This window comes from Ooceraea biroi, chromosome 4 (assembly GCF_003672135.1).
Source record: "Ooceraea biroi isolate clonal line C1 chromosome 4, Obir_v5.4, whole genome shotgun sequence".
Classification (NCBI taxonomy): Eukaryota; Metazoa; Arthropoda; class Insecta; order Hymenoptera; family Formicidae; genus Ooceraea; species Ooceraea biroi.
Window position 1 is genome coordinate 15842858 of NC_039509.1, and position 22461 is coordinate 15865318.

The window sequence follows — 22461 nt, forward strand, 5'->3', positions numbered from 1 at the left end:
GTTGCGCGAGAGACACGGTCTTTAATAATATCTAATAATCCCCCATTGCGAGAGAGCGCGTACTATTCCGCGCACCTACTTTCGTATAATAATCTCGTGCGTTTGATGGACGACACGATGATATCACGGGTAAATAATTGATGTTCCGGCAACGGTGCCGATTAATAAGATCGTCAACTAGGCTTAACACCGTTGATAGAGATCGGGACTCGCGAACTGTGTTTCCCGAGCCAACTCGGTAGCCAAGTTGGCAACTGCCGCGGATATCGAGTCGGGAACAGAATCGCGTGGGCGGTCTTACATATACACTTCTAGGACCACGGGCTCTATCGCGGCACGATCGAAAGCCGAGGCTTTGTCGTCGCGGCGAGGCTCCAGGCGTGCACGATAAAAACGTCACTCCAATCCGCGCGGCGTTATTGCCCTGCCGCGTGATTACGATATCACGCGATATCCGCGCCGCCAGATCGATCGCGGAAACGATCGAGTCGATAAAGCCATCGACAGGCTTGTGTGCGCTTCCTCGTGCAGCCCGCACGCGTGCGTAAAGAAACCGCTCGCGGAGGATGTGCCGATCATGAAGAAGAGGCGGACAGCAGGAGTCGGCGCGATGATCGTGACGTCGCCGCCGCGTCAACCGCTTCGCACCGGTAACGAGAACCGTGCCGCCGATTTCTGCGATTTCTCCAAACCGTCGATCATCGGGACCGCAACGATACACGGCATACCTGGCCGGTTTCATCACGGACCTCGCAAGTAGAAAAGACTTTCTCAGAGAGACGCGTACGCAATCACCGAACCCGCGATATTAATCTCAAGCGGACCTCTCGATACGAAACAGTCAAACGAGCATCCCGTTCGCAGCGAGACGCCTTTGAAAGAAGGAAGGAGACGTTTCTGAATCTCTTTTCGATCGCATTGGTACACGTAACGGACGGACATGCATAGTTCGTCGATGACAGAGTCGGCGTTTCTCTGAAGATTTTCACGAAAGAAACGCGAACGCCGGTAAAGCGTGATACCTGCATTCCATCGGTTGCAACATGTGTGTCATACGAAACGTGCTTTGATTTTCTATCGTCTCGATCGGACCGGCCAGCCATCGCCACGGCTTATTTACGCGGCACGAGTCGGCGACGCTCCGGCAGGCCGCACGATAAAAGGAAAAACAATCAACTATTCGTGTTTCAGCCGGTCACGAGTATCAAATCGCTGTCAACGCATTTCGCGATCGATGACGCTGAAATCACAATGATTCAATGTTTCGTTTACATTGTACGCCGCCGTGCGCGTTGCAAAAACGCGGTGCTGGCGCGTCGCTCATCGGTTTGTTGAATCGATCAGCCGGTTCCATTAGATTGTAATTGAATTCATTAAATCGCTATTAATCACGCGAGTGCCTGGTTTGAGCGTTCGAAACTGATCGGCACATACGAGAGTCGATATCCAAGAATCACTCGTGTAAAATTTGTAATAAATTACATTTGTCTAGCAGAGACAATACTCCATTCTCGACGCGGCGTTTTCGATCTCAAGCATCCACGCACCGTATGTGCATAGCCGCACAGAGAGAGAAAGAGAGCCAGTAAAAGAGAGAGAGGGAGAAATCCGTGTGTATCGCGACGCATATAGTCGCTTGGCGCGGCTGCGGCCAGCGGGGGAGGGAAAGGTACAGGAGGAAGAAGAGGGTTGGGACCTCAGCGGGCACGATTAACACGTGTCACGCGTCACACACATATACGCACGCTCATCTATCTTTCCACACTCGTGCGGACTCCTTTCCTCGCACGAGGGTGCACGCGCGAGCGAGCGCGGCGAACACGCACGCAGATAGAGGCTCGCGCTCGCGCGAGAACGCGCGGAAAGGCCGACAGTCCATATATCTAAAAGCGACCCGCCGCCAGTCACCATGTAGGACAATAAAGGACGGAGGTGGTAACGTAACGTTTCCATGCACATTCCTGGGCGGCAGCAGCGCGCTTGGCCGGCCGTTTAAGAATTTCTCGTCGGGTACTGGAACCGAGGTGCGACACCGCGCATTTCAATCGGCCGACACGCGTCGACGCTCGCTCGCCACGAAAATTCGCCGCTCCCGTCACGGGAAATAATGACACGGGACGGAATATCGTACCTACGATCGCGATTGTCATCTCTCACGCACCACCCGGCGGCAGAGAAAATATCACTCCGCTGTGTTGTACGTTGTGCAGACCGAATAGATATTAATCACTGACGTGCGTTTGAAATTTCGGCGTGGACCGATTTGGGTCTCGGAGAAACATCAAACGCGTCCACGACGTTTGACAAATTTCCAATTTCACTTCTGCGTTCAATCTGAAAATTGACTTTGCTCGGGCAGAATTCTCAGCGTAAAATTTCACCGCAGCACGGAGTGCCGACTCCAAATCTGAGATAACAAAACGGATCATTAAGAGCATTAAGGCGGATTTATCGCGACCCGGCACTCGAGAGATGCGAAGCATTTCAATGCACCGCGAAAGAAATTCTTTCTGCCAGTGCCGTCCGTCACGCTTTGCGGGTTTGCATTTGCATACTGCCGATTGCGGACATTAACGCGATTAATAACGCGCGGCTTTGGATGTATCTATTCGTATGGGTGGATGAGAAGATGTCCCGATGTAGCGGGCAAGGAGTAGTAGATACCCCTTCACAGAAAAATGAATGGAGTTTCAGCCGTAGGCGAGCGCTTGTTGAACGCGCACGCACCTCCATTCACGAAGAAATTGTGTACGGCCGCGGAAACGAGCCGGCCATCTATATTTAACCTGTCGACCGACGACAGGAAGAAGGCACGACGTGCTCGTCACATCGTCTCCGAACGCAGACATTTTAAGATACCACCGCCTTTTTCTTCCTCAAGCCCCGTCACGTTTATCATTCTGAAAGACCAACGTCTCCCACTCGCGCGGACAGAGAGACATTTTTCTCTCCGCGCATTTTAATCACCGCGCGCTTATTATGACAGCGTCGTACTTTTCGACAGATTTATTATTGAAGCATATAATTCGTATTATTATAAAATCAGTTTCTTCTTCTTCACTCGCATTATCACGATATTGTGCTTTCGTCACGTTGCTGACGAAATTTGATTTTGAAGATTGATTGCAGAGCTTAATAAACCTCAGCTATCAGTCCAAGTGCTTTCACGCGAGATATTGTTTATCGATAGCAATTCTAATCTGCTGATAAAATTATTACATCTCGGGATTGGGTTTCCTACGCGTGCGTTCTAACGCGCGCGTGAAGGAGGCATCTCGGTCAGTGATGGAACGTCAAGTGGTGTGTCGAAAGTATCTTTAATCGTCCCATTGTATTGTCTCTCCTTTGTTTCGCTTTCGTCGCCCCAGGTGAAAGCTTCGTTAAGACCACTCGCAACTTTTTGCACGCGCGCACATTGTTGAACGGAATCACGATAAACCGCGCGGAGCACGGAATCGTTTCCTTCTCTCATCGAGAAGAGGATAGCATCTGGTAGCGGTTGCAATGCTATCATTAGTCGCAGTTTACATCCCGCACTGCGCTCGAAGCTGGATTCAACATTGAGTCGTTAACAAACAAGCGGAGGTGATGCGATGCGTCCGCGGCGCCTGCATAATCGCTCCATTGCTGAAACAAGTCGAACGAGCGGAAAAAATCGCGGGCCGTTATAGCGGGACGGAAGAAAAATCGATCGTTGCCGCAAATTCCTTGCGGTGTCTCCTCCTCGTTCTCCTCTCCGTCCTCTGGAAACCGGTACCCGCGTTCTTAATCCAGAAACGATTAATAATCCAGGAGTGCGCAAAACTGTCCGTTCGCCGTGAGAAACCGGCCGCGGATCCACCACCTTTTCCCAATTACCGTCACGGCTGTTTCCGCGACGCCCGTCGAAATCGACCGGCCGGAAAGAGGACATCGCTCCGCTCGGTGAGGATTCTCACGCGTCTCCCGGAACAGGTATAACAGGGTCCGCGATCCCGCCGCACGCCGTTAATTACGATCGTTAACTAGTCGGATCGGAGGCTGACTCGATAAACGGCGCGACGTTACTCGCGTATCTCTTATCGTCGGTATCGCGACAACCGAGAGAGGCGAAACGGCGCGGCCTCGCCAAGAGATCATTGATAAACGACTTTTCTCTCCGTTCATTCGTGTACGTCGCGTACCCCGATAAAGGAAAAAAACTCTGCAATGTGTCGCAAGGAACTCGACGGGATTTCAAAATCCGGCCGTCCCCCTTCGGCCCGCGTCCGATCATAATTGCGCGGCCCGGTGGTATGTACGTCTCTCTCGCAATTATCGGGGTATGCATCTGGCTTTATAAAACAGAGAGCTCGCCTAATACTCTCGGTATTAGGTATATTAGGTTCTTGACCGTTCCCCGGACTCGCCCGAGGTAGCCCCGGGCTGGCGAAACCAGAGCTCTCGACCTCGCGCTCTCTCGCTCCGGTCCCCCATCCTCTCCCTGGGTTGGGTACCTTTCGTTCTCCATCAGCTGGCCGAGAGGTAGGACATAGTATGGTCGTTCGCACCACCTCGCTCCGCGCGTTTACACGTCCGAATCGCAGGAATGCACGCGTGTTCCGAGGACTTCCTCTCTCGAAGCCGCAAGTCGACTCGACAACCCTCAATCAAACGTCCGCGGAATAACGAGTGGCTCGCGTTGCCCCTGTTTGTAATCGAAAAGATAAAAGAATTAAGAATACGTGTGAAATTTGCATGCTGAAAATTCAGCGGCGCGCTAAACATAATCGTTCGCATTCCCGAGATCGGTGGCGAGATTATTATTTCATCGACAGTTTTATCGCTACGCGCGCGCTAGGTCGTCGAGCGCAGAAAGAGAGACGGGATAAGAGCGGAAGGGAAGGAGAAAGAGACGGGATTAGGGCTTCGAAAGTGCGGAGAACCGAGAAATGCTGGAAACTGGATATCCAGTTTGTCCAGGCACAGAGCGATAGCCGTGCTCGCGATATCGCGCCGAGCTCGCTCGCTCGCTCGCGCTCCACTTTACATCTGCTTCTCCCGGGACCGGGGATAAATCGATGGATAAAACCCGCGTAAGCGCGAGATAACGCGCCCGGAATCGATCGTCGCGCCGGCCGATCGGCACGCCGACGCCGGGCGGATTATTTTACGGTCGCAAGTGGGCTATGGAATCGGACGGATCGCGCGCGACGCGCAGCGCGTTTATCGATCAGCCGGGAATCCGCCTGCGTGTTATTCTCCGCCTGGTACTTCCGATTTTCCTGTTAAACCTCAATTTATGCTCCGGCCAGTATCGGATAAGAGAGCCATGGTAGTCGATACCGTTACTTTTATCGACGCGCCGTGAATAAACGCGCTTTTGTAAGCTTTACAGCCGCGATACGTTAAGTGGAAACGGCGTGTTTGATCCACGCGCAGGTAACAGTCTCGCGAAATGACGTCGCTTAAATTACATCGTCGCGTCCAGGATTGAGAAAGATAAACCTGAGGAAATTGCGGAAAAATTTACGGACGTTTATGCAGATGTATCTTTACAAACAGCTGTATTCGCACCAGGGGTATTCGTATCGGCTAAAGGATTCCTAGAGCGATTGCGAAGGAATGTCAAGGGCCGGTATCGTGTATCCTATTGCTCCCGATATTTAGCAGCCGTGGCGGTCGTGGCGATCCTAGGTGATCGTGGCGAACGATCGCGACCGGTCAACCGATACTGGCCGAGTCTTTTCAGGTCGTGCCCAGTCACGAAACAGCCTCGAAATTCGCGGTAGTCGTCATAAATCCGTGGATCTAAGCCCGTTCAGTGGCACAATCCGGCCGATCTAACAACTTGCGCGAATAGTGTCGGCTTAGGCCCGTTAAGATCGACACGAGAAATCTGCGGGATCGATACTGCCGGCCTATGCTGAAACGCTGACAATGGCGCGCGCGCACGCGCACACACGAGCGGGCTGCTGAGAGACCGGTCCGGCATTGCGTTGTTAATGCGTTAATAGCACCGTGTGCGATTAATAGCGTTTGAATGGGGTCGCCATAACGGCGCGAATCCAAAGGAAAACCGATTGCTGTCGATTGCCATTTTCCTGTCTCTCCCGGGAGATTCAAAAATACGGATCACAATATGAATCATCTCGGAATATCGTTTTTTTCCCTTTTTGTGCAAGGTCGGCAAAAAGATCGACGATCGCTTATTATTAGTATAATTTCCGTCACGACGTAGATCTGCGATATTGCTCGCTGTACGCTCCAGTTTCGATCTAACCGGTGTATACCGTTCGCGGATCTGGATCTTGAGTAGACGAACAGGCCTGATCCGCGATAACCGCCGGCAGAGACGTAAATTCTGCTCTCCGCGAAGTTTCTAGATTATCGAAATACCAGTACTAAATGGAATCAGGTTCCGTGCTCCGGATTACCGCCACACGGGTACGAAGCTATCGGTCGCCGTGACCATTTCAGGATTATTAATCTTCGCCGGCGTTCCTGGCTGCGGCCAACATGACTCGCGATAGCGGCCGTGCGTGCTCGTGGCGGAAAACCAAAGTCCAAACTGCGCGCGTGAAGCTGCTCGTAAGATTCAACCAGCCATTTCGAAAAACTAACGAGTCATATTAGATCATGAGAGGAAGGAACATGACGCATCGCACGATGAAATCGTTAATTGTTCTTTTTCTTTTTTGTCCTTTTTTGTGTTTAATCTCCAAACTACAATAATAATATCCATTTTTTAATCTGAAGAACACACCATTAATGTCTAGAAGAGCTGGAGTAATCATCCACGTGATATCCGCGATGAAGAAAACTGCACAGCGCGCTGCATTCGTTGTTCCGAGCAAGGCGCAGAATGATATCCCTTCAGCGTTAAAATTCATGAGGTAATCGCGGCACGCGATTAATTTCTCCCGTTTCGCGTATCGGTACTTTACAATCTTCGGTCGTGCGGCTTGATGAAGAAGCGCGACGGCGCTGGCGCGGAGACGCGCGCGAGCTAGGAGGTATGCATTTTATGCACAAAAGCCTGCGAGCGCTCCGGGAAGGGAGGAGGACCCGGGACCGGAGCGGAGGAGCGGCGGTGGTTCGTTATGCTGGCTCCGCGAGGACAATTAATTATCTCCTGATTCCTTCTAAGAAACCAGTCCAAGTACGCCCGAGTGGGCACACGGACGCGACCACGGCCGGCCAGATGCACACGCACGCACCCACACGGCCGCCCGCGTGGACGGTGTTTTATAGACACGTATGATGGAACACTCTCAGGCCGATCGTGTTTCAAACCGCAGAGGGACTTAACTGAGAAACGGCGCACACATACGCACACACACGCGCGTACACACAGAGCAGTCTGCTCTCTGTCTATAATACGGCTGTTCCTCCAGAGTTTCGCCCGTCTCTCTGGCCGAGTCTCTCGCCTCCTCTCTCCACCGTTTCTCCGCGGTTCCGGATTTCGTCGTCTACCGGCGCGAACCCTCGCGTCTTGCGAAACCCCCCGAGAAAAGATCACCGAACGATTACGCGTAATTATTCCGGCAGCGGAAACGCGACTCGCTCGGGCGCCACGGACGTCAGTAGCTGGTCATCTGCATTTGTTCGGGGTGATCGATGATTAAGTTAATACGGCGCGATCGCGCTGGATTAAATTATTACCTCCTTCGGTGGAGACCTCAGTCGTGACGTGTATAAAGCACCGTGCGCTATAGTGAATCGCGAGGTATAGTCGAAGCAACAGGTTGCTCGAATGCGCGATCGAGAGACGAACCGACCACCCTCAAAAAGTTTTTGGTTTCCGTTTAACACGCGATACGCCTTCATGGACGAGTAATCACAATCCGGTCAACGATCTCCGACACTCGATCGAGGAACTTGGGCATTCCGTACGCGGCGCGGTCGCGAGTCATTAACTCGTCTAATCGCGCCGAAGCCCAAAGGATAAAGACATTCATCATCATTAGAATGGATAATTATCGCGCGAGCGCTCAGCTTTGGGCGCTTATGCCTGCTTCTTGGGCTCGTCCGTCGTTCATTAGGCGCACGGGAGGAAGCTAACGGCTCCTCGATGGTACTCCCGGCACGGACTCTCGGGCATGGGGCACCCATCGCGCGACAAACCCATCATGGATCTACGTGGACACGTGTACGCGTACGTGCCGTACGATCGCCCGATCGGTTCTCCGCTCCGGCCCGCCATCGAATCGTTGAATCGAAGTCGTCCTCCTCTCCTCGTGCCACCCTTTCCTCTCTCGGTCTTCTTCTGCCGCGCTGCGTGCCTTCTTTATTATTCCGCGCGGCCGCGCGGGGCGCGTGACACGTCCGCGGCATCCGGTCGCGTACGTGACGTCATATGCGAGCTATATCGCGTACCGGTAGACCGGTGTCGCCCATATGGTCGTCGGTATTGAGAGACCCATCGGTCGCCTCGATCGTCGCAGTTTAACCCTCGTAATCTCGGGGGTCAACGAGCGAGAAGCGTTCAGAAGGTTGTGGATTAATGAAACACCGTCTCCGCGCGAACTCACGTCAATCGTTATCGATACCTTGGGTGTTTTTAACGCCATTATAATTGAGAAATACGCGATAAATCGATGACATCATTGTCGAAAGAATTTTTTTTCTTGAAGTCTCCATTTACTTTCCGTTATCTATGCGTCCAATCCAATGTCCGCAATGTTCGCGCAATTCCGCGCGGAGCTACGCGCATGTCCGCTCGCAGTTCCAACCCCTCGATCACGTCGCGGAGGGTGAAATTCCGCGAATGGGAAAAGCGGGCTCGGTACTTGCGCGTTGGCTTTTCGCGACCGCCCCCTCGAACCCGGGAAAGCGAAATGCTACTTCTTCACTCGAGAGGGTGGATCGAAAAGGATGGCCAGGGGGTTGAATGGGTGACGGGGTTGCCCGACTCGCAAATCGCCGCGGAGTGGGCGTAACCGGCGATTCCTTTTTCTGCGAGGCGGCGAACTCCGCGGCAACTTCCGCCGGCTGTTTTGCGACAGGAAATTAGAATAATTCGATGATACGTAACTGTTGCGGCCAGAGCCAGAGGGGCGGCCTTCATTTGAATATCTGTATAATCGGAACGTCGTTGGGGCGGAACCAGAAAACGGCGGAGCCTGCCGTCGACATCTTCGCACCCTCGTTTCTCTAAGAGACGTGTAAAAAAGCTTCTTCCTTGCAACTTCTTTTGCTTCCTTGTCTCGGCTACTCAGCGATAACGGTTTTTACATCGTTACGCGAACAGAAATTGTCGCTTATTCTTTTCGTCAGTTTGTTATTAGCAATTAGCAATTATTACGAATATTTAAAGTTATTTTGAGAAATAACTCCGCTACGGGAATAAATTAACTCATTAAGTTTATAATAATTAAGTTGCTTCTCTTTCTCTGATAAAGTGAAATGTTAAAATGTTCACAAAAGCAAAATGGCAAGAGACATGGCTCCAATTCGGAAGCCGAATTCAACTGCAGCTATTTATGCCGCAAAAGCTGCAAATCTTAAATTATTATAACTACTCACTTGAAATGCAAAAAGTTGTAAAATTGACACGCGCTGTCAGGATAAAGAAGTAACTATAGTACAATTAAGGCGAAAGCATGAAACATCGATTTCAATCTGGATGAAATGCTTTAGGCAATTGCTATTGCTTTCCGCGAAGAACATGATAAAGGCCCTTTCTGAATTTAGCTCTACGCGTGCTTTGCCTTGTGCACGGACGCGAGTCCAGCTAGCGAGTAAGGAATTCATCAGCTAAAGGTTGGCAAACGTGCACCACCATAAAACCAAGTGATTTACGTTCGACACTTTATGGGCTACGACCAGACGCTCCAACTTTACGAATTTTTCGTTGATTTTCGGCCGGCATCGTGCGCACAAAAGTCGCGTTTGTTTGTTCGTCGATTCTCTCACGACACGATGAAGATTTTATTCAATTCGATCATCTGAGAAATTGTCAATAGATATTAAAAGCTACACTTATCATTTATCTCGATACTTACCACTTATCATATATCATTTATTTTATTATATATAAACATATATATCTCGAAATGTAATATGCAAGAAAAACTTGTATTTTCAAATGCAAATGAGTGAAAAATTGCTGCTGTTTTAATACCTCAAAGCAAAGACTTTAAATTTCTTGAATTACTGCCATTCATTCAGCAGCATAATCATAATTACTGATCAATTAGGTCAACGGCGTCTCAAATTAATTGAATCCATGTTCTCAAGAGCACGCAGTTTCCCTAAATCACAAGACTTGCAACCGATACTGATAAATCGCATGCTTTTTTCTTTTTCTCTCCTGCCAGCATTTTTGTACGGTGGGTATGTGTTTCTATATGTCTCCCCGTGCACGCTCGCGCGCCTCCGCAGACTCTGGGAGCCGAGTAACCAGAGAACTCGAAGAAGAGACGAGCGCGGTCGTCGATCGATGTCCCGTCCTCCTCCTCCCTGCTGCGCTCTGCTGCGTATCTTTATTCGTGTCGTATAAAAAGGCGAATTCTCGCGAACGAGGCGCAGTCGCGTTAAAAAAGATACACTCTACGCCGAGAGGCATCGCAAGACGAAAAAAGGAGAATGTCCCGCACGCGTTTCCCGATCTCGCGGAAATGAAAAAAACGCCATTTTCACACGCCATCGGCACCTTATAAATTCCGAAAGTGCGATATTTCCCCCGTTCGCCTCCCCATTATTATCTCTGCCCGTCCGCTGTGAAATGAAACTTTCACACGCGCGAGACCTTTGATCTCGCTTTTTTCTCTCAGCTATTAATTGGCCGGTTTAAGGATTCTTTTCGTCCCGCCGGAATTTTTTCCGGAATGGACCCTCGATGGTCGATGGTCCGGGAGGATGGAGGAACCTGTCAAAATATTGTCGATAATTCTGCCCATTGTCAGGCGATTTTCCGAAGATCGTAGCATCCACGAGGGGCTCCCGCAGGAGGGGGTCCCGTCTAGGTCAACGTTTCGGTCACCGACTCGAGATCGGAACGGTTCCAGAGACAGGCCGATAGGTCAAGCGTTAACCGCTCAATTTCACAGGCGGACCCCCAAGGAATTGCTCCTTCGGGAACAGGTGTCATTGTACGCCCGTTTTTCCTCGGTTTCCTTTCATCGGCTCGCCTTTCACGGAGAAAAAACGTATAATGGACGCCGCAAAAAAGTCGGTCCTTCTTACTCAATTTCCACCGGATCGTCATTGGATCTCTTCCACTCGCGTATATTCGATGGATCGATTAAAAAAAGAGACCGGTACGAAAAAACGTTCCCCACGTCGAAATGATTTGTCGATAGTTTCCCTCTTCCGCGACGGCGTCCGTAATAATTCAGGTCTCGGGATTGAACTATCGACAAATTTGCGAAGTAGGTATCTGTCGCAGCGTAGAAATAAACTGGTGAGAAATTTCGGTGTGCCATGCAGTATAAATTTTTTTAGTAGACACTCGACGTGCCGAGAGAGCTGGATCGCGAATGTAAAGCCCGGCCTGCTCGGCTCATCCTCGGGAGCTCTGCTCCCATCTCTCCGGCTACCAATGCATAACGAATGGCGCATAAACGTAAGGGAAATTACGAGGGATTAAAATGATAAGGAGCGCATAGAGGCAGTGCCGACCAATAAAAGGTCGTTGACGTCTCACTGGCGTACACGCCACATACAATCGCCATGTTCACATCTACGCGCGCGTCTTCTCGTCGATAAACACGCGCGTTTACGCGCGACATAATACCGGTACACGTATGCGTCCGTGCACGCGTATGTGTATGTGGGTGAGACGCCATGCTCGCCACAAGAAACACGGACGCGGCGTTCAACGTATACTCATGCAGAAGGTTAAATTCGTTAATAAGTGGCTTCGTTGACGTTATTCTCGACTGGTGAATACTCAAACATCCCTTTTCTTGCGAGCGCGAGACTTTTAAATGGATCTGTTTTTACGAGGGCGCTCGCGCGAGGGAAGTGTCTTTCAAGTTTTTCAGGACTGCCGCGTCAAGTGGATTCGATGGAAACGGAAATATACAAGTGTGTCCCGAGATTATAGTTTCGACAGAGCTCTCTTCTGAGAACAAACGACGCGACGGAGAAGCTTTTCTCAATTGGCGTTTCTCGAGCTCTCAATTTCGACGTCAAAGCAGACTTGTAGAAGCTTGCAGCAATAATGCTTGCAATGTTGCAAATTTCTGCGCTGTAGATTTACCAATACAATTTAAAATAAAAATCTCGTAAAATTAGAGATATAGTTAAAGATTTCAATTTTACAGAAACTTTTGCAGCAAATCTCTTGCGTCATCATTGAGTACGCTCCTTTACGATTGCCTCTAAACTCGGTTTCTCGTCTAGCGGAAATTGGATGTCTTCAGGGGATGTACTCGTTACCGTGACGCGTTTTCTCGTGCCACGCCGCACACGGTATGTCACGCGCGTCGTCCTTCTTCTTCTCCCCGCACCCCCTCACGCATCGGTCGCCCATTGTTTCGTCGGACTTCTCAATTAAATGCCCTACGCACCCACGTTGACCCCCTTCTTCCCGCATCTCGTGCCGGGCACCGTAGCTCTTCCTCGTTCTTCCTCTCTCTCTTACTCTCTTTTACCTCTTTCCTCTCGCCGCGAATCGTGAATGGACTGCCACCCGATTCCGGGAATTTAAAAACGGGGAGGAATTTCTGGTGAAGGATGAAGAGAGAGAGAGAGACGAGAAGAGCGGAGATTCTGAGGACGCGGGAGGATCGGGGAGGAAGGGAGGAGCGGCACATGTGTGAATGACGTAGCTGCAAAGACACTTGGTGGGTGTGTGAGCTACTGGTATTTTATTGTCCGCCCGGTGTGATTTGTGGTGTTGTCGTATTGTCGTTTGAGCGTTTCCTCGCGTACGTCGGGGTGCATGCCACGCTTCGATCACCTCCGAACGACACACACGGCGACGATTCCCGTAACCAAGTACCAGACCAGCGGATAACGAGGGAGCTCCACCGTAAATGTAAATCACCCGCGGCCGTCGAATAGTCTTATTCCGCGGTTGGCCAATTTCCAGACGCCCGCCTGCGGCGTTTTATCGTCCGGCCAGTCGCTGTGTGCGCGTGTAAACGCGCGATAACGCGTCGACACCTGCGACATCGAGCCGCGATCGTAATCAGCAATGCCTCTCGCGAAAGCTCCGGCGATCGCGAATGTGGTGCACGATAATGCCGCCCTAATAGGGACAACCGGATAGACACAATTGAGCTGGGAACCAGTTTGTGTTGTACGAAGCATGTCGCCGCCGAAGCTCGGCGACGACGACGTGATCCGCGGATCGGCGGGGGCGCGAAATTCGAGGCGGTAACCCCGAGCGAGGAAATAATTCTGGAAGCGGGCGCATAAATAGAGGTGGTTCGCCGGATAAATTACGCTTCGCAACAAAGCGACGAGGCGGCGCGCGGGATACAATCGGGATTTTTGAAATTAATTGCCTCGTAACGTCCGTTTCCCGTAAGGCACATAAAATCCCCGCCGAGCGCCGACGGGCCTCGAATATAAATTACGCGTTCCTTGAAACACTCGCACTTTGCTGTCCCTCCGCTCGCACTCGCGCGCGCGCTGACGTGGCCGCGTCTACAGGGATGAGATATCAATACTTCGGTATTTTAAGTATCGAAAATGCCACATGACACACGGGGAGAGGCTTTGGAATACAAAACACATGATAAAGAGATTTAAGAAATCAATCATTTCAAAATATTTTAATTTTTCGTATGTAAAATCAAAGTTTACATAACTTGCAAAATATTTGTCAAAGAAGAATTTTGCGCATATTCAATACTGATATCTTTAAACGTGAAAATTTTATGACATCATGCGTAGCTAGGAGGTATATATCTTGTTTAATGATCGAGTAAAAAGTGCGGATGCTTAATACTACCAGCCGCAACCTTGTTTCATTGGAGAACGTGCTCGTCGCCAATAACGACGCGAAGAGACGCGCCGATAGTTACATACGCTCGTTGCGAGGAAAAAGTACAGGGGGGGTAACCTCTTACATCGTCGTTACCCTCCCACGTGATTTACAGAGACGAATTTATAGTCTTATACGTGAGGTAACGTCGTTACGGTCGGTCTTAAAGTTTCTTCGTTCTCGGTGCTCGAAAACGAAGCGTTCCTCCTATATGATGCTGGGACTCTCGTTCGTACTGTTGGCTTCAGGTGAACGAGTCCTTTAATAAGATAATTTTAATCTTTTCACTTGTAGTAACTGAATCACAACATATTGCTACTAGAATGGTGGATGCCGAACGTTTTGTACAATTAAACGATATTCTATTTTTAAGGAAGTAGTATATACTTCTTCCTTTCTCAATTCTTTGCAATCTCGATGAACTCGCGACATTCCTTTCATACCATCAAGAGTCAACTAGTCAACTAGAGGAGCGCAAAGTCCGCTTTCGAGAGCTCGCAAGCTTGTAGTAGTCGAACCACATATCGTCACCAGAGTAGCGGATTTCAAACGTTTTATGCAATTAAACAATATTTTATTTCTAAAGATGCACGTATAGTACATTTCTCTCTTCCTCGATCCTACGCGGTCTTGATGAATCCGCGACATTCCTTTTGTCATCCCAGTCAGGGGTCAACTAGCGAGCAGCGCAAAGTCCGCTCTCGCGAGCTCGCGAGCGGAAATAACGCGATGATAACTTGTCCAAGAGATGAAGCGCACACGCGCGGTTTTACGGTTAACCGTAAAATAACCGTTCGTTTCCCCGCGACGTCAAGTTTATCGGCCGTCATACCGCGAAATCGAGTCGCGCGATACGATACGGGCCAGCCGGTCGGCGTCCGCGATACTTCTCACGCTTCCGAGGGGTTTCCACTTTCTCGCGGGACGCGACCAGGCAATTTCGCCGATAAGGCCTTGATTCGCAGAGCCGTGGGAATCTATTTGACGCCCGTTACGACGAGATCGCACATACCTCGATACACGCCGAGTACGTGTAACCGTGCGTGTGCGTTTTACGTGCATGCTCGAGTATCAGCTCTGGCTCCGGTATCGATTGTTCACCGAGAGAGTCAGGTCGAGGGATATCCCGTTTCCACGGGACACATAACACTCGCATTCCCGCGGACCTCCACTTATTTCTTCATGTCGCGACTTGTCGCGTATCTCGCGCGCGAGGCACTCGCGTCCGCGATGACGGATAAGAGAGGATGCGCGTATGTACGGCCCCTAGTTGCATGGTCTAATCATCATCGGAACCTACCGCGATCGCAGTATTCGACGAGCAGACGCATGAAAAAATGTACATCTAGATAAAGCGGCGAATGTCGAAGCAACGTGTGAGGAAACGCAACTCGGGAGACGCTTCGTAACACGGCGCGGTTTCGACTTGAATTTAGATTTCCGCCGTGGAATCTACAAGTCCGCCGGTGATCGGGACGAAACGATTAGACCCGCAGATTTCGTCCGATCAATTATTGTTCTATCACGTTAACGGTTCGTGAACCGGCTTTAATTATCCATCGCGGCCATTTCTGTCCAGGCTTGCCTGATTTGGTCAGCTTGCGGAGCAATTATTTCATCCTCGGTGGACTTCCTGGTCGAAATCGGCAGGCGGACACTGATCGAGCTAGCGTTAGTTAATTGGAATCTCTCGCATTCGCGATAAAGCAGAGTCACGGCGTTGGTTATTCCGGCGGAAGGCGAGAAAAAAGTGAGTTAGAGGAACCGGTACGAGCATCGAGAATTCGCCCGCAGCCACGGCGACCGTTAGAAGTCGTTTTCAGATCGCGAATTTGGATCTGCCACGGTTTTTTACGGTCATTATCCGTAACGATCGTCATTAAGGCGATTCTGCGAGCGATTATTAATGCGGGAAACGTCGAAGGAACAACCCAATTATTAGTTTAATTTTCCAGCGTTTCGCGCATCCGAAAGAAATCCCGGCACAACGGTGTTCAGGAATCGCGACGACTTTGTTTTATCGCGGTGACGCGCTCGAGCTGGCCATAATGAATCTCATTGATTCAATAAACGGCAGTATTATCACCGAGTACGATGGTTCTAATGGGATTTTAACCCTGCGCCGCGCATGATTTGTTGTTTCGGCAGTGTGTGGTCTTATTTTCGTTAGATCCGAAATAGACGTACACACTTGTGAAGCTGCGCTTCACGGAGACGTCTTGTTTCCGCGCTGGAGATGAATGCCGCTCGGCAAAACGAGATCTGTTCCGCGATGCGTACTCGTAATAACAAATAGAACGGTGTCTCTCGAAATTTCTCGCTTGATTCGTGTCGTCGATCGTGCAGCCCGCGCACCGGAAAAGAGAGATCGGAAGTGACACGGGCACGCGTGTATAGCGGCTGGCGAACAAAACGTTAGCACATCGCGAGAGTGTCGGCGAGGAGGCGGAGGGGCGAGACGAGGCGGATACAGCGTTGAAAGACAGCGAGTCGTTACTTAATTCCATGCGCTCGCTTAAATAGAACGACTTAGACTTAAGGTAGTCTGCAAAAATGAGGGAACACGCCGTTGTAGGAGTTGCCGACGACTTGTTCGTACGCACACGTTTACGGGAGAGGAAGAAAACGAGAGAGAGAAGGAGAAGCGATTCCTGAGACAGCGAGAGCGCGAAGCCGCGCTCACTCGCTCCTGCGCTCGCGCGCACGGATCCCGCGACGTCGGGGGTGCCTACTGGTTTTGATATACGAGCACACTAATACACGTATCGAACGGCGTTACACGCGTGAGTCATATCGAAAACCAGTCTCGGGGCCGAGAGACGCACACGCACGACCGGTGAAAACGGCGGTGCGGCTACGGCGAGAGGGACCTTTGAATATTTCAGGCGTGCGCGCGAAGCGCGTGCGTGTGCCGTTACGAGGGCGTGTGAGTAATCCCACCGGTGGTGTGCTCCTCGATCCGGGGACACGCACGTGAGATTAAAAGCCGCGCGAGCGCGTGTGCGTGCGTGCGTGCGTGAGCCCGGTGCGGTTATTAACGCGCGTCTGGATGTGTGCGCGGACTGGATTTGTTACCCGGTTTTGCGAAATTGTTTTCTGCTCCCAGGTGACGATCGACGACCGTCTCTCTGGCAGAAAGGGGTGGGCGGCGCTCCGTCTCTTCTCCTGTCTCGTGACGGTCTGAGATCACGCAGACCTCGCACAGGGAGGCCTACTTTCCGCGGATCTCAGATCGCCAGATCACGCCGAAGGAGAGACTGAAACGTCGGCGGCCGTGACATTTCGAAAGTGCGCTTGACACACCGAGCTTTAATCGGCATGCCGCAGCGTGCCGCGGGTGTTCACGGAGCGCTGGAAGAATGCGGTATTTCGAATCGCTTTTCCTGTCTGCTATTATATATTATATATTATATATTATACAGGGTGGCCCATTTTCATTTATACAGTCGATTTTTTAAAAAACTAAAAGAGATACGAAAAAATGTTTCAGACAGACATGTCACGATTTCGAGGGGGACATAAGATGATACCATTGGTTTGACCTTGAATAGTCGTTTGAAGGTCACGCGAAGATCACCTTCAATTTCTTAAATTGAAACCCCAACTTTTTATTGCAGATTCTTATTCTCCATCGAAAAGTAAGTAACTTTTGTCTGAAACATTTTTCCGAAAAATGTCATTTTATGTCCTTAAAATGATCTTCAAGATGAGTTTTGAGGACATTTTAAGGACATAAGATGACATTTTTCGGAAAAATGTTTCAGACAAAAGTTACTTACTTTTCGATGGAGAATAAGAATCTGCAATAAAAAGTTGGGGTTTCAATTTAAGAAAGTGAAGGTGATCTTCGCGTGACCTTCAAACGACTATTCAAGGTCAAACCAATGGTATCATCTTATGTCCCCCTCGAAATCGTGACATGTCTGTCTGAAACATTTTTTCGTATCTCTTTTAGTTTTTTAAAAAATCGACTGTATAAATGAAAATGGGCCACCCTGTATATGAGTTTTTAATGCAACCACTGACGCCCGGGGAGTCCGAGAAAGAAAGTGTCCTTCCGCGTTGCAATGCTGCGATCTGACTGCAAGGTTGCGGTTCGACGTTACGGAGAAAGCCACTCGGCTTTCCACGCGCCTTCGTTCGCTCGATAATGCACGGCAGATAATGCGCTACCGCGGGATGCGATTTTCGCGGGCGGGATCATTGATCGATGCGATCGTGATCGCCGACGCGATCCATTTCTCCATTTGTTTAAGCAGAACAGCGAGCGTGATTGCTTTGACGAGCGATGAGAAGTAATGCGCGAGTAATGGTCTCACCATGAGAGCGAACAAAATTGCATGCACTCCGGGATATAAGGTCGCGATGCACCAAATGCGAGGAACATACGCATGCAATGCTGAGAATGACGTGAACCCGAGATGAAATCAATCTCACAATTTTCCAAGTCGAAGTCTGATTCTGCTTGCGTTCAATCCAATGAAGAAGAAATTATCATTAATTAACTAATCCGGATCGCCAGTCTAGATAGCCATGAATTAAACTAAACTAAACATATATTTATGACAGCACAACGAAGCTTGTCGTATATTAATTTTATAGCAGGATAAGTAATCTTTGGAAAATAAACAACAAAATTCTTCAAACCACCACTACATTGAGCTATATTGTCATCCAGGTCGCGATCCGATTTATTTAGTTAATAACCCAATATTATGTATAATATTCTTGCAATCGCGTATATTTACGGGTCTCAAGAAACATGAATATGGAGAGAAATTTTCGCGAGAGTGACACTCGAGTACGGCGTTTCCGCAGATTCGAAATCCAGAATGCAATCGATGCATCGAGGCTGAGAACGCGAGCGAGACGACGCGGTCGGGGTTTAGACGAGAGCAGACAACCGGCGTATCCACCCACGACGTGGCGTGCCGTAACGAGGCTACAGTCCATTAAGTGCGTGCGGCTATTATGGCTAATGCATTACGAAGCGATAAAAAACGGGAACTATAGCACAGCGCTCGCCGGTACTCGCGCTCGCGCGTGCACGCTCGGGAACCGGACCACATTCCATGTCGGACGAGTACGAACGCTCTCGCCCCATGCGTTACTCGCGCGTATAACGCTCGTAGATACGCCGGCGACACGCGCATACGCTGCAAAACGCCCGCATCCGCGTCCACCGTAAGGTGCGTTTTTCGATTTTCGTCCTGAAAATGATCCTGATTTGCGCGAGAGAGACCTCCGCGGCGTTCAGAAAAGCGAATCGTGCACTTCCATGCACATTTTGTTTACATTTATGAATAAAGAAACGATATTTTGTTATATTTTAGTTCTATTGTGCGTGATTATCACGTTACATATTTCTGTATATGTATGTTGCATATCGTTGAGCAGATTTTATCCAAGGCGGTAGACATTCATTTCGATACGTTTTTATAGGTGATATAAAAACATTCATGATGGAAAGCAGAGCACTAGGAAAGATTTGTCAGGATGACATCTGGTTCATCTAGAAATCCCGTAAATAAGAAGGGGGTGGAGGGAGGCGGGCGAGTAAAGGGGAAACGGTGAGAAGAATTTAGACGCGGAAACGACAGGGTGGCGTACGGTAAAAAAGAGAAACGGCACAAACCCTTTTCTCTCATGTCCCTCGCACACGGAACCACGGAAACTACCTTGGAAATTCGACTCTAAAAATATTCGTCTTATGGAGTTTCTCCGGTTTTTTCGACCGCACTCTCTCTCCTCTCCCTGTTACCTCTGTCTCTTTTTTGTCTTCCCACCCTCGAAAGACGCGCATCAACCATATGGCCCGCGAGGAAGAGATAAAAAATTCATATTTTCACTGGAAGGGCTGAGACCGAACGTTTATTTTTAAACTGCAGGGAGTGCTCTGCAGAGAGCATTCAACTTTCGTTTGTCCGCCGGATTCTTCAGATTTCCGTAAATCCTTTTCTCACCAATGATGAATACTCTAGATACGAAAGATTATTGCGGCGATAAAATCATTAAATTACTCAACTGCCATTTGAGAACGGTTACTGCCATTAAAATTTAAGTAAAACTTTTAAATTATTTTATAGATGTTTTATACGTCCCTCCATATGTTCTTAGCGGTCGAAGTGATAATGTAAGGCAAATGGACCTGGATGCTGGGCATACCTGGAATCAAAAATAGCTTTTCCCATTCATCCCCGGGCGGCCGGCGTACTTCCGTTATTCGAAGGTTTCTTTAAGCTAATAGTTTTCTCACACGATCCCCGAAACGGTAAAACCCCTTCTTCTCGGGCGAGATTGAAACCCCTTTGGCAGCCGTACGACGGTTCTGGCGGGTTAAATCATTGGCACATTACGCAAAATCACGCGGTCCCGTAGTATTTTCGATACCTGGAAACACGATACTTTATTGGTGGATTAAACGGCCCTTTAGGAAAACGCCGAGGGAGAATGAGAGGGAGAAAAAGAGAGAGAAAGAGGAAGAAAGCGAAAGAACTCAGAAGTCTGACCCATTTTCGGAGGGTTCCGCTTCAACCCTTTCGGAACCTAACGGGACGCTACGACTTTTTTCCCACATTCTACTTTTCCGAAAATGGAGTACCTGATCATCAACTGGTTGTCGCGCGGCCCAAATAGGGTCGTTTCATAACACGAGGAAAGTAGTAAAGGGTTTACCACTCTTTGAAATTTCAATTTGTTCTATTGGATAAAAGAAATATGAAAACTATTCATAATTTCATCATGAAATTTAATTGATAATTTTAATAAAGAATTGTAATAATAACAAATTGCAACACTTTAATGATCGAAATTTATTACTCTCGCAATGTAATGAGAATAATTTGCATAATAACTGTTATTAGATAAGTTGTAAAATGGAATAATAATTCGTTTAATAAATGAAGAAGCAATGTAACGCAGTTTTCTATTAATAAAGGAATTTCCATAAATCTATGGGGCGCGTAACACTGGTAACATGCAACTGGCACACTGCGGAGAAATATGTAGGAATATAAATAGCAACGGAACGATAATTGTGATAAATGAGCGCGTTAAGAAATCAAAAGGCACGAAGAACGTTCACACGGCGGACTGGTATAATCACGTGAATCAGGCCCATTTTCGTTCATGACTCTTTTCAGCTTTAATCATCCTTAATCCCCGTTACAAGCTACCCGCACGATGTAAATAGCTCGGAAACGTCAATCTAAAAATTGGAAGGGATATTAATGTCGCGATGTATCAGAAACGTAACGGGAATAATAATAACACTAGTATGAGGAAGGAAAACTTGAATGCAGCTTTTTTTCTAATACGCGCGCGCGCTTTTTCGCTTTTCTTTATAGAAAAGTTAACTGAAAACGCAACTTTCTATTCGCTTGACGGACCATCAACGTAATACTCTATTAAAATTTGTTATTTGTTATGTAATGTGATTACGATCATTTCCGCTGCGAAACATTACATAAAAGAGAAATCTATTTCGACAATTCCGAGAATTCTGATTTCGTTTGATTTTGGAAAATCTGTGTTGTTCTCCCCATAGCCTTTGACTGCGTCCAATTTCTAGAACGTCCGTTGTACAGCATCCCTCGTTTTCTCTCAATTAGCGACGTCCATAGAAACCCCGAATAATCGTCACCCCTGCGTAACGCATCGGCGATAAGCATCGACAGCATCACAAGGACTTTTACGGGGGTAGAAAGTGGGAGTGTCCTTCGAGGGCACTCGAGTGACGTCATTGGTCGGCAGAACCGTTCTATGTAGGGTAAAGTAGCGATCCTGCGCAGGGGTGGAAAATTAATGCGCTCCGAAATCCCAGTCGTCCTTTGCTGTTCGCGAATCATAATGGCGTGTTGAATTGGCGTTTCGCCTTCGTGCCTTCAAGTTCCTCGACGAGATCATTCAGCGTTACCTCTCTAAAAACATGGCCAAACACAGAAAAATTCTGTTATTAATAAAGAGCAATTCGCCTATCACGCAACAAAAATCATATCAAAGCAAATTTACCTTAGAAATATACGAATATGAAAAGAAAACTAAGAAACTCCAGCCCTTTCATTACCAAAAATTAAAAGATCTTTGGGAATTACGTTCAAGTAATCTGCATTGTCATGTCGCGTGTTACATCCATGACAATGAAGACTCTACTTACTGCTCGGGGGTAATTTCATTACCTCCCTCGGTAGTAAAAGAGGGTTAACGTTCTCCGCGAAGCCACCCCCACGAGTCCACCTATCAATGCGCGCGCGCGTGCAGGGGCGTCGGTAGCATGCGGAACGGTGTGCGCGGTTCGCCAGCTAGTGGACGAATGTACTCGACGGCGGCCGAGGTACGGAAGAAGAGGAAGGAGTCACTCGGCGGTGGCAGAACGCCGTCTCCTTGCCTCCGACGTCGTCGTTGTCGTCGTAGCCGTCGTCGTCGTCGTAGCCGTGTGGCGGTGTCGGGTCGACGCCGGGAGCCGACGGGGAAGGGGCAGGAACGCGCACCGTCGGGGGTGGGAGGCGGTGGAACACCGGGCGAAGGCGGGGAGAATGCGACACGTCACTTCGTCCGACGGG

The 22461-nt window shown here is 49.1% G+C and overlaps 1 long non-coding RNA gene across 1 annotated transcript; it reads right to left on the bottom strand.

Annotated features, from left to right (window-relative positions):
* Nucleotides 1-20631: 20631 nt before the first annotated feature.
* On the bottom strand, nt 20632-22215 carry LOC105284736. Its single transcript, XR_894909.2, has 2 exons — nt 22056-22215; nt 20632-21819 (listed from the first exon to the last, which is right to left on the bottom strand). It is a non-coding gene; the product is annotated as an uncharacterized LOC105284736 (long non-coding RNA).
* Nucleotides 22216-22461: the final 246 nt, after the last annotated feature.